This window comes from Manis javanica, chromosome 17 (assembly GCF_040802235.1).
Source record: "Manis javanica isolate MJ-LG chromosome 17, MJ_LKY, whole genome shotgun sequence".
Classification (NCBI taxonomy): domain Eukaryota; kingdom Metazoa; phylum Chordata; class Mammalia; order Pholidota; family Manidae; genus Manis; species Manis javanica.
In genome coordinates, this window is record NC_133172.1 from 45,517,865 (window position 1) to 45,532,596 (window position 14,732).

Genomic DNA, 14,732 nt, shown 5'->3' on the forward strand with positions numbered 1-14,732 from the left:
ACACCCGAACAACACAAACAAGGGGGCTTCTTGGGATTGATTTTTGTGCAAATGAAAGATAACTGAGTAATCTGTGACCAGCAGCCCCTGCCGATTGTCACTCAGGAGGATCTCAGTGTGTGCATGCTTCTCATGAGCATAAGGACACATACTTTCCACTTCAAGATATTCATAACTGGTACCTCAGTGCCCTATGAAAAGCCCAGCGAGGTAGCAGGGCTGAGAAGCCCTATCCTGTAACTAACCAGGTAATTCCTCCCCTGCTCTGGGGGATATAGAAGTAAGAAAAGTGTACCAGGAACAGAGGCTAAGTGGATTTCCCCAGAAGTCAGCCTGAGCTGACCCCGTAAGCCCAGAACACCACACCACCATTCATTAAGTCTTTCTTGTTCTGGCTCACTCTCTCTACCCCCATATTTCTCTCTTTTCACATCCTGCTCAGGTTTTGAGTACTTTATACTTGGATTTTGAGAGCTACTTGACTGTGAGCTCCTGGAAGGAGAGGGGAGGCTCATCATAGGCACCTGTTCTAAAAATGCTGATTGGGGATCACGAATCTGAATCTGGGTTAGTTCTGCTTTCCAAAACCTTACAGTATAATCATGAACATGTCTTTTCCTCTCTCTAGGAAAAATAACCCCTCTCTGTAGAACAAAAATCGTATCCTGGAAGATGAAAGGGCCATTCCATCTGTACCATGCTGTGAAGTATTTTTTTTTAGGGGTGCTACAAGGGTTAGGGCAATTTACCTTGCTCTCCTTGGAATGAAAGATGTGCCAAACTCTTCAATATAGGCTGTTCTTAATTTCTTAGTGGAAAAAAACAGTCTAGCAGATTTCATAGAAGGTAAATTAAATTCAAGTACATTCTATTTAACTTCTGACTCTGTTCCATTGATCCCTCATTCTAATTGTCCCTATTATCTAGAAAAATAGGAAATGTCAGTCACATGTCCTCCTGAAGAATTCACAGGGCTGATGAAATGAAGAGACCTATTTGGCTTGGCTGAAATGAGATGATCACCATTCACAGACATTTTCCACAGGAGGGATGTGTTCCGTCTGCTGAGCCAGGCTTCAGAGCAAATGAATACAAGATATGCTAATGCTGCAAGCTGGCCACACAGTTTCCAAGACAGAATGGTGCATTCGCAAGGGAGTGCAGCTCTGTGCCAGGAAGAGTGTTTTCAATCACTGGTTTATTCCCATAACAAACTTTGACAAGGGAGCAGGGGAGAAGGAATTGGGGGTGGGAGGGCTCCCCAAACAGAAATTTTGTTCCCAAACAGATCCACTATACAATATGAGTGTGAAACATCTAGAAAACCACCAAGATTAACAGGTCCCAGCCACAGAGAATGACCATCTTAATGATGCATGGACGTGAGATTTAGGATGTACAAGGTACAATGGACGACCGTTGTGATAATAGCCTGTGCGGGCTGCAAGCAGACCCTCCAGTCTTAGGTGGAGGAAATGTTTTTTGTTCATAATGTAGGAGATTCATTCAGGGGAAAGCAAGAGAGAGGAGTGGTAAAAGACATAAGCTTGAGCTAAAGTCAGAGTTCCCAAGGATAAAAATTTCTGAGGATAAAAATTATGTCAATATGGGCATTGGTAAGTTACTTATCTTTTCTAAGACTCACTTTTCTCATTGGGAAAATCTTAAATATGAATAGTACCGACCACCTTAGGTTTTGCAAGGACTGAGGGAGGTGATACCTCTTGTGCCTGACACACAGTAAGCACTCAGGCAGTGCCTGTAGGCTGCCACGGTTACGGCTTTATTCTCTGTGGTAACGTTAACACCCTGCCTCGTCTTCTATTCAAAATATACTTAAAGTCTCTAGTCATACACTTAATAAATATTTATTGAAAACCTACCTTGGGCCAGATACAGTGCTTGCAACTGGAAGCATGGTGGTCCCAAAATAAGTCCTGTCCTGGGGAACCCCCAGGTCTAGCTGGGAAGACAGACAACTGAACAATTACAGCCCAACGTGGAAATCAGTAAATGGTGTAATCTCTTATTACTCAAGTGTTGTCTAGGAGACACCCAGAGCTCTGGGGTTCAGAAAGAACTCCTGATGGGGCTCTGAAAATGATGCTTGTGCCTTAGGGTAGAGCCTAGGGTGGACATGCATAGTAAGGGCTGTTGTGCAGATGCAGTGGCTGTGATGAGTCTGGACAGAAAAATGGTCCATCAGTGAAAGGTCCTAAGCTTATTAAGGATTTCAGATCTCTAACACCGAAAGGGATTAAGCAGGAAAGTTACATAATTTCTGGACTCAGGGACATTGCCCAGGACGTACGGATCATGCTGGAGCTAACAAAGGAAAAGAAACCCTGAAGAAAAAAACAACTGGTGAGTGGCAGGTGCGGTGATCTTGGAGAAAGAGGATTTGGCTTGCATTTGGATGGTGGCAGAGGGGATAGAGAGAAATAGAAGTATTGCAGAGATAATTAGAGAGTAAAATCAAGAGGAATAAATAGGAATCGATTAATTGCTTTTGGAGGTAAAGGATTGAAAAGCACATGGGATCCTTCCCATGTTTCTGATCTGGGTGAATTTAGATGCTACACTGAAATGTGGCGCACAGAACAAAGCAAAGGTTTAGAGGAGAAAATAATGACTTTGTATTATTTGGCTTCTGCATTTAAGGCACCCAGTGGACACCCATGAGGAGATGAGCCACAGATATATGCATAGATATGTCTAGAACCCTAAAGTATGGAAAGCCATGTTGCTAGAATTAGCTCTTAAATATCTGCCTGGATATTTAGATGTCTTATAAAAATAGCTCCATTACCACAGAGCAGATGGCAGAGGTAAATTGGATTCACAGAATCCTAAAACTTCAGAACTGTTATAGACCCTGAGTTTAACCGCTTCTGTGGCCCAGAAAAGAGCCCATCGCCTGAAGGGGCACACAGACTGTGAATGGCAGAGCTAGGCCTGGGAGCGAAATCAACCTGCTGACTTGTGATGTAATGCTCTGTCTTTTGAGGTCTATAAGGTTTAGCCTCCTGTTAATCACTTTCCCTGGTGGGATTTAAGCCATTTTGTTCATATTTAAAGAATTCTTTTCAAAAGAACAAAAGGGGAATAAAGCAACAAGGCAATTATCTTAGTTAATGTGTCCAGCTGAGTCTTTGCTAAAGAATTATAATCCCTTTTAATTCATTCTTTCTTCTCCAAATCTTCTATTGTCATAGAAAGTAGCATCCTTGTACTGGCCCATAGTAGGTGTTAAATAAACAGAACCCTGTAATGACAGTGAATAACCAAATTCCTCGAAGTCCAAGAAAGTAGACCTACTTCCATCTCAGATTATTCTTAGGATTTGGTGAGGGTTCAAACCAAGCCAGGTTTGAGGGTTGAACCTGGCAGGCAGCATTTCCATCTTCACATATATAGTAACATTTGAATCACTCAGTAATGTTGGTCCATCTTACCTTCTTCACCCATTGGATACTTGCTGCCAATTTCTGTAACACACTCCACCCATCTGATTGGTCACTCAACAAATGACAACAGGAATGAGGATCACGGGGTCACGGAGCCAAAAATATAGTAATTTCTGCAAAAAATGAAAGGATTATTAGTAACCTAGAGGTGACACTAATCAATAAAGTGATACATTACTAGACACTAGGGGTACACAGTGGCAGAAGACAGACTTTTCTCTTAGAAGATAACAACCCAGGTGCACTGAGAGAGATGTAAACAACACAAATATGTGCAAAGTGAGAAAAGCTTGTTATGGATTTATAGGTACCTGAGGATGATGAGATTAACCACATGTGCATTTGGTACTTTGATAACACAAATAAAAGTAATAATAAATCCAACTTCTTATAACATGTTATGAAATTTTCATGCATTTTCTTTAGTGGTAGGGGGATAGGAAGTCTTAGAGCCAGCTTCTGATAGAATCCACATTCTCTAAGTCCAAAGTTAGTACCTTTCTTCCTAAAGTGAGAAGCAGTGCTCTGTGCCGCCTGATCCTCATGGAATGACAGTCTCAAGGGCAAAGAGTGACAGCGGCGGTGGTGATGGGAGATGTCACCCCCAAGCAGCAGACCACAGCGTTGTGCTAATAGAGCCACGATTCTTCATCAAGGCCGCGTTCCTCTGCACACCCCTCCCACGCTACACCGCACTCTGGAATGTGTGGGGGGGCTGCGTTCCGCCTGGATTCTGGTCTGATTCATATTCATATCTCCCGAAGTGTCTAACACATTTCCTAGCCCAGAGCAACTGTTCAATGTATATTTGTTGAATGAATAAGGAGAAGACTATGGAGTGTCTGAACAGCTGTCGTCTTTAGAAACTGCAGCACTGAACCAAGGAAGGTGGCAGCTGGCACAGCTTCTCTCATGCAACAGCATAAAGGAGTTCTTGAATGCCCTTCATCTCCACAGCTTCCACCTTCTAGGATCAACTCAGCCTATATGAGGGCTTAATGAGAGGCTTACTCTGACGTTATTTATCATACTTCATTTTTTTCCCCAAATCCATTCTTCCTTGCCTCATCTCGGTCCTTTCTAACAGCTCCTCACACACATGCCTTCTCTAAAACAAGAAGAAGGAGGCAAGCAAAAACCTGTCTTGGTGAAGGGCTGCAGGTGCATTGCATATCTAAGCACAGCACGTTGATCTGGATGACCATAGCAAGAACAATAAAAGTGTCCTGTCGTGTGCTGTTCCCAGGATGCCAAGGACAGAGCACCACTGGCATTATGCCCAGATGCACATGGTGTCATGGAGAAAAAGCCACATGGGGCAGTTCATACAACACACAACTGAATCAGAGAGACCCTACTTTGTAACGACATTGTCTATGATAGGGAGTGCCCAAAACTGTCCCCTTTTCAAATGAACCACACCCCCAGACGTCCATGCCCCTGTGCAATCCCCTTCTATGTGCATCTGAGCTGTTTCCGGGTAACCAGTGTAACATGGCAAAAGGGATGCGGTGTTATGATTTCAGAAGCTGGGTCATAAGAAACTCTGCAGCCTGTCTTGTGCTTCTGGAAAGCTTGAACTGGGAGATGTCAGCTGACATGTCAGAAGTTGGAACACTTTAGACCTCCATGCTGTGGGGAAGCTCCAGCTAGCCGTGTGGAGAAGCTGCAGAAACAGAGAGATGCCCAGCCATCACTAGCTGTTCTGGGCATCAAAGCTGAGGCACCAGATGGTGAGTGAAGGTGCCATCTTGGACATCCAACACAGTCAAACCTTCATTTGACCTCAGCCATCTGACTACACAGCGTGAGATACCAAGAAAACACCACCCAGGTGAGTTCAGTCAATTTGACTGTAGGAGGTAATAATAAATTGTTGTTATAAGCCACTAAATTTGGGGGTGGTATGTTACTCAGCAATGAATAACTATAACTCTATAAACAGTGATGGAGCAAATATCTGCCACAGGCCAGTGTCTTCTCTTTAAATACATATAACTGCCCTGGGTACCATGACCCAGCTAGGTGTCTCACCCCTTCGCTCAAAGGGGCATGATTCTTGGCCAAGGTGCGCAGCCAGTTAACACCCAAGCTGGGAATCAGAATACTGTGGTGCTGCCTTCACAGCTTGCACCCTTTCTGTTTGAGTCCTGTGGTCTCCGGTCAGTTAATAATCCAGCTGTATCTGTGGCCAGTATGTTTTTGAAATTTTACTTTTCAAATCCATAAAACTAATCGATCTCCTTTCTTTGCCTTGATTCTTTACCTCCCTGCAAAATACCTCCTCTATAAAACTCCTTTCAGTAAAAGCCTGATCGGACAATTAAAAGTGTTGATAGGAAAGCAAAAATAGCTGTGTGAATTGTCTATGAATTCTGATCACTGAGAGCACTGGGGAGGGTGGGCTGTGGGTTCTGTAGAAAATGCTGGTATATGACTACACCATTATTTTTAGGAAAGAAAAAAAGGAACATAAGAAATCTAAGATGCTTTTGTGTTTTTAGCAGAGTTGATGGGAAAAGAGAGAGAGAGTTCAAGGGTCAGGTGTGAGCAGCTTCTTGTTCTTCATCTGTGTTCTTGGATGGAAGTTTCACTTCTTTTCTGTCCTCCACGTCTCATGACTACAAGACCAGGAATCATGTGCCCCCTTCTGAGCCAGGAAAATACAACCCACAATTGCTGCATCTACTCCTACCTCTCTCAGGGCATCTCGCCTTTATTTCCCAAGGCCTGCAGGCTATCTCGGGCTTTCTCCAAGAACAGGGGCACTGCCTTTCATCAGCCCCTTCCATTGCTGTTCTCAGCCACCCACAGTACTGAGAGCCTCAAAAGCACAGAAACTCATACCATATATTATTTCAGAGAGACTGAAAATTCAAGAGAAAGAACACCATGAAGCCGAGGGTGTAAAGTGGGATGGAGGAGATACTTGACAAACATATGAGAATCAAGAAGAAAAGCATGTGATGGTGGCGATTTCTTTTGCTGATCTCTGATTGTACAGAAGGCCTGGTACATGCAAGGCCATGTCCTTCCCTTTGACCCATGGGGCATGCTGCCACCACTCTTATAGGATCTCTGCTCCAAATCAACTGTCTTGGCTTAGAGGACAAGCTCTGTGTATGTGTCCTCTTCTAGAATGTGGATGCAGCCAGGTCAGTCACGTGCCAGGATCACTGTCAGAAGCACAATGACCACAAAAACATGTAATGCTGGAAGTGGGGACGGTGGTGAGGGTACAGGCTGAAAGTATATGAACTTAAAATAGGCCCCACTCAGCACATATTTCAGGATCCCCAGGCCACTTACTATTTGCTAAATGCTCAAACAGGTATGACAAAGGGGTGATGGGTTAAAAGGGACAGAGCTGTCAATGACAGGAGCAGGGTAGCCAAAGAGACAGTGACAGCTCCATTTTACAGATGAAGAAACTGAAGCTAAGTGGGAAATGCCCAAATGCTTAGGGCAAAGAACCAGCACAGCGGGACAGGATCACTTACAAGTGACACTTTCCTGCCAGCCTTAGAAACCCACAAGGAGACCCATTTTGGGGGTGAATCATGCCTATTCCTTTGGGACGTGACCAGAAATAATGTCTACTTCTTGTTATAGTGACACAACGGGTAATTTCAGGTATTTTGGTATAGAGTTGACTCAAACAAACTACAATTAACTATATTACTGTTAAATAAACAAGTCAAATAATAGGTTTTTGAAACTTTTATTGGGCAAAGCAGTCAAAAAAAGGCCCTATGCTTTCCTCTCAGTCTAGAAAGCCCAGATTGTTTTGCTGACGTTGCTGTGGGTTTTCTTGCAGGTCAAGGGACAGCGCACTGGCGGAGACCCTGGGCACCTTGCAAACAGGGCTTCTTCCTTCTGTGGGTGTCCCACGTGCCTAACGCTGTTGGTGGGATGAAGACACCAAATTAATGATCCTCACAGGGTGTTTCTCTTCCCTGTTATTGCCCAAGTTCTAAAGCCATATGGTGAAGCATACTTTGTAAGATAGGTCTGTAGATGATAATTTTTTTTTTTTAATGGGGGGAAGCAGTAAGCTCTTGAATATGAGAATTTAAAATCCGTGCTTTGCCTTTTCCAAGCTAGTTTAACTTTGGGCAAGCAGGAACTCTCTGAACTTCAGGTTCCTCAACCTAAAATGGGGATAATAACAACTATTTTGTAGCATTATTGTGACAAATGGGGATAATAAATGCAACACCTCACTCCGAGCAGGCACTCAGTAATCAGTAGCTGTGATTATGAAAAGATATGGATTATGCTTTTTCAACAGTACATGATTTAAAAAATGAGTTTCCCTTTTATTGTATATTTGCTATTCACAAAGCCCTATGGCAGATGTATAACCATTTGTATGGAACTAATATTCATATATTTGCATATGTTAATATGCAATCATAGAACATACAATTCATATTCATCTATACGCATTTTCTACACCATTCTTTTTCATATGTGTATCCTAAGACTCAAAGATGTTCAGGAGTCCTTCTAAGTTCACTTACTGGGCTCAGGCCTCTGCTCCCCCTAGGCCGTGGAGGGCTGCCAGCTACCTATAGTTCACACCTCCTTGCAAAGTCTCCAGGGCCAGCCACTCACTGCCTGTGCAGGGCTGACGCCCAGTGTCTGACTGTAATTACAAGAACACATCCGTAACGAGTTTCTGGGGCTCCAAAAGGACTTGACACAGTGGCCCTTTAAATCAAATTCTTAACACAATTATCTTTATTTCTCTTTAGTCGTTTTTCTAAGTAAGCCATGCCTTTAGAGGCGCCTAATACAAAGTGACAACCCTCACCATTTTCCAAAGAGTCGATGGACGGACGCAGACAGAGTCCATTGTCACCATGGTAATTACTGCACAATACCTGAGGGCCAGTGGACAGTCAGGAGGCTCAGGCAGCCGCTGAATTCGACATTGTCCGGACCCGATAAAAAGATTAGAGGCCCTGAAAAGCCGGGGAGCGGGATCTCACAGCTCTTTCGTGGGGCCCTGAAAGGCCCATTGTGCAGCTACCATAAATTCTGGGTTCTCCGGGCACTTGACAACTAAAGCCAGGGACAATAGAATTCCTGTGTTGAACAAAACTCGCCTTGTCCGATGCCAGTCTTATCAGCCGCATTAACAAATGTCTCTCGTTGTACCCAAATAATTCCCTATTAGAAGGGCTATTGGGAGCAGAACTAAATAAATATTCACAGCCTTTGTAAAATCTTTGAGAAATGAATAAACAAACAGTCATCTAGCATATGAGCAAACCTCCTGCTACTTTACAATTTATCCTGATTTCTTGTCTAAATGATGTAGTTTCGCTTTCTCCCTGTTAACATATTAACAGTTGCAATACTGGAAGTTCCAGTTTTATTTGTCACCTACTACATACCCCCACTCTGTATTGCTTTGGTGTTTCTGCATGCATCTTTTTTCTTTTAATTAATCTTCCCAACAACACTGGGAGGGGCTTGTTTTACTTCGTTCTACCTCCTAAAAGAGAAGGGAATTAAACTTCAAGGAAGTTAAATAACCTGCCCAAGATAACAGAGCTCATTAGCAGCCAAATGGGAATTCAAACCTAGATTTCCTGTGCTCCACAACTCTGTCTTCCCACTTTGCCATGATTTCTCTACTGAATAAAAAAGGAATAAAGAGTCAGAATAAGAGAGGGAAATCTAAGCATAACCACTAGAAGCTAACAGATATACATCAAGTCAGTTTATGGTTATAGAGCCTCAGAACACTTAGAAGGAAAAATGTAAAAAGCTTTTCTCCAAGAGAGTTTTATTTCTAGCCTAAAATGCCCACCTTTTTACTTTTCAACCTTTTTTTGGTTAGGGGATGGGGAGAGGGAAATGGCAAGCAAACAAAAATAAATATGACCCACTTTAGGAAAGGTTTACGGACATCCATATGGTCCACTGGTAAAGTTTTAGAAAAAATTACTGGGGTAAACAGCAAACAGGGAAGCCAGGAAACAGACATATATGCTCCTGAACATTTATCTCTTCTGTAGTTTATTTTATTTTACTTGTTGGCCTTCTTGTTGTGAATGAACAATAGTTCAACATTTGATAGTAATGCACATGGTAAAACAGAAACTCCCTTCTTGATAGAAGCCACCTACCCGAAGCGTAGCAATCTTTACATTAAAAAATTTGATAATATTAAAACTTTCAATGGCTCTCTTTCAGGTAAGAAGATATCCACACTGGTTAGCACAGCTTGTTCACCTCCCCCTGGTCTCACTTCCTGTCCAAGTAAGGCCTGATGTTCCCTGATGCTGGCAAGCTATGCACCTCTGTTCCTCTGCACATACTATTTCCTTGCCTGAGCTCCCCTCTCATTCACTGTCAGCATCACTGTGGTGGAACTCTCCTCACTTCCTGGTGTGGACTCAAGCCCCCGGATTGCCTTAGTGCACCAGACTGTTTCTTGATTTCCCCCACAGGTGGAGCTCTTTGTTATTAAAGCTGTCTGCCACTTCCAACACTGCATCCAAGGAAGGTTTGAGCCCCTTGAAGACAGAAACAACATTTAATTCTCATTTAATGTCTGGCCTCACTCAGGACCTGCTTAGCTTATTGGTGAAATACATGAATGGCAGTAAACAGAGAATAACCATAAACTATTACTTTAAAAATTCTAAGACATTGAGAATTACCATCTTTGTATCTACTTGATGTTAGATGGCAGGTATAATTTTTAAGTTTTTTTAAGGGCTGTAATGATGTATTCGCTTACCCTGAACTATTCAGCCTTGATCAAACCAATGTCGAGCTGTTAGGTTGGTTTTCTAAAATAGTTAAGATCAGTAAAATAGGCTATCATTTTGCAAACAATCGGCTATTAACAAGGGACCAAGAAGTACTTCCTAACTGACTGACAGTAAATCCATGTGTTTATGCAAGTACTGAGTTTTGAAAAAGTATGATCGATAGTTCTCAAATACTTCAGGTGCCGAGTGAAGCATTTAATAATCTTTGAGTATTTAAGGGCCTGATTATAGTCATGAACACATCATGCTAGCTCTTTCAGCCCTTCTACATCCCCAGGAGCTGTTACGTAGACACAACTTAATCCCAACAGGCAGAGACGATTTCTAACATTTATTGAGAGTTTGCAATATGCCAGGCCCCAGGATAAGCACTTTCCTATAATATATAATTTGATCTTGTAACAACCCTAGATGTTGGTGCTATGATTTCCTTTATTTCATGACTAGGAAATGGAGGTACAGACAGGCTGAGTGAAGCTGCCCTCATTTACAGAGCCACCAAGCAGCAGGACCAGGATCTGGGCACAGTGGACACCGGCAGTTTGAATCTATAGCCATCCTCCCAACAGCTATACTCAAATGTTTTTTCCAGACATAAACTAGGGCACAAATTTAGGGAACGAGTCCAATGAGTTATACAAAAATGACTAAGAACTACATTGCTTTGCTTTCTACTGAGCTATCCAGGGAGTAAGAGCCTCTGTTGAGGAAGGCCCCACATGAAATAAGCAGCAAAGATCGCTTATGACCCAAGGCCTGGGACAGATGTCTGACATTTTATCTGGCAGATGATATTTATCTGTAAATCTTCATCTTCACAAAGTCAGGTAAGTATTCCTACACACACACACACGCCCCTGGAGGCCCACAGTGGGTGGTGACTTGTAATTTTCTTCAGGCACAGATGTGAATTTGGCCACAGAGGGGCCAACGTGAGCCAGCCAGCGAGTCTAGCGGGCACCCTGCATCCTCACCACACCTCATTAAGTTCACTGGGTTCACTCAGGGTCTACACGGGAAGCGGGACATCAAAATGTTTCAGTTACAGTTTGCTGCACTTTATTGGTGGTTTAATATTCTTCATTTGTATCCATAAATTCTGGCAGTCTTGAAAATCTTGGGAAAAATTGCAGCCAATATCAAGAATCTGATATTCTGGTAGAAAGCTGTTCCCCTAGGACTCACCTCCCAGACACATTACACACACACACACACACACCAGTCCATTTCTTTTTCTTTTTCTCTTTTTTTTTCAGTTTCTCAAATGACTACAAATAAAGCCTACTTTACAAATCCCATTGATAAGACCTGAGAATGAAGAGAAAAATAACATTGTCAATAGTTGTATAGAGTTGGGTCATCTTACTAGACTAGGCTTGGACCACTGATGTGGAAGTGCCAGGCAAATGGTCCTGTTAGTATTCATATCAGAGACATTGTGAGGTTTTCCACTGTCATGTCCACTTATTAAATCTCCATATTCTGACTTTAGCCAAGAAAACCAGGTTGGACTTTGAAGCAGTTGCTCATTATGATTTCTTTGGGATCAGTAGCACACAGATCCTGTGTGTAAGTTAACATACACACACACATGCACACCCTATGCAGAGGTTTATCTCTCATCTCTGGAAATATTTCAAGCACATTCCCTATCCAGCACCTTATAAAATGAATTTTGACATTAGGTACTAATGTGGATTTGAGGGTGTGTAAGGTTCTTTCCTATTCTGAGTCTACAGAATTCTGTAATTGGAATAATCAGTTCCCCAGCTCAAAGCAGCCCACCTCCCTGCAGCAGAGTTCTGACCACGCTTGGGGAACCGCTGAACTGGAGGATCTCTAGGGGTCTTTCCCTCTCTGGTATTCAACACAAACCCGTATTTTCATGGGCAGAGCCTGGTACCACGATGAAGACCTTCAAGAGGAAACTTTGTACCGAAGACCATGAGGGCGCAAGGGATCTCCCTTTAGCTCTCAGGGGTATCTGCAGACACAGCCAGGTTTCTCAGTCCCTGACGAGATGGTCTCGTTGCCTCAGAGAAAGCTAGAGGACATTTCCAAAGGCCAAACCCAGTGGGCATGCCACCCAGGAAGCAGGGAGAGAGCAGGGAGACAAGCTGGGGAGTCAGACAGTCCTTGGGAGGGTGTGTAGCCATGCTGGGGTGTGGAACTCTGGGTCCAGCAGCCCCATTCTCCATGGAGTTGTAAACCAACAATCATCAGCTCAGTGACTCAGGACTCTATTTCCTTATCTGTAAAATGGAACATCAGAACACCTCACAGCTGTGAGGTATTGAGGACAAATGAGATAATGCATGTCTATTATATGCTATTACTTCTGGCACAGATTTATTATTCACTAAATATTAGTCGACATCATCATGATAAAAAATGTATCCGTTTTTTATTATAAGGACTCTATATAAAGAAACAAAGAAATTAGTGCAATGACTGACACAGTAAGAGCCAACAAATTGCTATTATTGTTATTGGCACTAAATGACAATGAATCAGGGTGTAAGTAGAAACCTTTTCAGTTCTCTTCAATCCTGATCTCAGCAAAGGGCAAGTTCACCATTTGCTGCGATTCCTGAACATCTCTCTCCTTTAACAGACAAGGCAATCTCAGGCTCAGAGTAGATTCAATTATAGTGTTTCCTTGTAATTATACCTATTTTGGGGCTACCTTCTGTTCATCACAAGAGATATTCATTTGACCATCAATGATAGTGATAGAATTCTTTTTAAAAAATATTTAAGAAAAGCAATAATGAGTCAAAGAAAATATTAAGTAAGTAACAGTATAAGTGGCACCCAGATATTTTGAAGACAAGCACAAATGACTGAAGGGTGAAGAACAATGATCTGCCACCCTGCAATTGTTTACAGCTGGAGAGTCTGAGGCCCCAAGTGGGGAGTGGGTGAGGAGCAGAGCCCACAGGTACCCTGCCTCTGGCATCCCACGGTCCCTCTGCAACATTCCCTTAACACAAATCAAGTGAGGAGGAACTATCTACAATGACCACAGTTCTCTTCCAAGGGCAGAGAGGGAACTGCAGGAAGAGACAAATGTCAGTTCTGACCTGGTGACAGAGGTGGGAACAGCCTAGTAACTCTCCAGTAATTTCGGTCTTCATGGAGAAGAAACTAGGCTGAACACTCACTGGGCACAGAATCCACCTTGCACCTCTCCCTGTAATTCATATCATGCATTTTATTCACACTGCAATTATTCCAAAGGCTATTTAAAGCTGCCTGCAAAGGTGCATGCAGTACAAAAACATATAGGACTGCTTTACTTAATAGAAGTGAGAAAAGGAGAAAGGAAAGCGTGCAATAACAATCTGAATAGAGATTCAAATGCAAAGCCCAAGCTAAGAAGTCATGCTTGCCTGGGCTGTGTCACACAGGGACACGCGGCCAGGCACAGGACCACAGAGCTCATCAAGTTAAAACTGGTCCTCACATCACAGCCATTCCAGACACTGATAACAGGCAGATTTTTAACCCATTGGTTCTCAGAGATGACCCTGACTTAGGCAAAGGGCAACATCTTTAGAGTAAACATAACAGAACTGGAATTATTTGGCACCTTAGAGTGGCATGGATGCACAGGGGACACTCAGTATCTCCAGCAGGTGAGGGATGGAGTAGGGAGAGGATGCAGGCAGCATCTCTCTCCCCGGGGACCCAAGAGCCAGCCCATGCTCCACACGCTGCTACCTGCTCACTCTGAAATGGGAGGCTCATGCTATTCCTGGTTTCAAAGCACCAAAGGCCTCTTCGGTCTGCCTCTTCTGCTTTCAACAATAAGCAGTCACTGCTTTGTTCTAGGTCTTGTGCTTTCAATTGTCACATCAGTCACTCCTATTTGAAAGTGGAGAAATCCAAGGCTGAGAAGATGAGTAATGTACCCCAGTTGCCCAGCCTGAAGGGATTAAAACCCAGGCAATCTGATGTCAGAGCTTCTGTTTCTCATCACCACCAGCTCTTCCCCTAGGGAAAGCCCTGCATTTTGGAGTGAGTCCAGCTGCCTTCAGCTTCACCTTCCAGGAACCCACTGTTCTTACTCATCTCACCGTATTATCTCATGTTCCCCTGCCTTTGCTCCTACTATTGCTTTTGCACAGAATCAAAGTTTCTCTTCTTATCATTATTAACTTTTGTCCTATAAGGCCTTGGCCAAATTGTTTCCTTCTGATAACCCACCTTCCTTTTCCAACAACACATACACACCCCTCAGCATGGCATCATCTCTAACAACCATTCATCCTATCAGTCAGTGTTTCTTGAGCACCTACTATGTGCCAGATATTGATCCAGGCACCAGCATACAAAACAGACAGGGGTGTTATTCTTATAACACTTTCATCCAGGGGTAAAGTTAGAAAGTGAACAGAAAGATGCACAGCAAACAATTAGTGATAAAGGACACAGAAAATTTGAGAAAGTTAATAAAATCGATGGAATCATG

General features: G+C 43.0%; 1 protein-coding gene across 4 annotated transcripts in view; it reads right to left on the reverse strand.

Moving 5' to 3' along the window:
* The window catches only part of CDH11 (cadherin 11), a 142,059-nt gene that overhangs the window by 79,101 nt on the left and 48,226 nt on the right, over positions 1-14,732 (reverse strand). For all 4 annotated transcript variants that reach the window (XM_037025414.2, XM_037025415.2, XM_037025416.2 and 1 more), the window contains exon 2: positions 3,456-3,580. The gene's annotated coding sequence lies outside the window, so the exon portion shown is untranslated. The remainder of the gene's footprint in view (positions 1-3,455; positions 3,581-14,732) is intronic.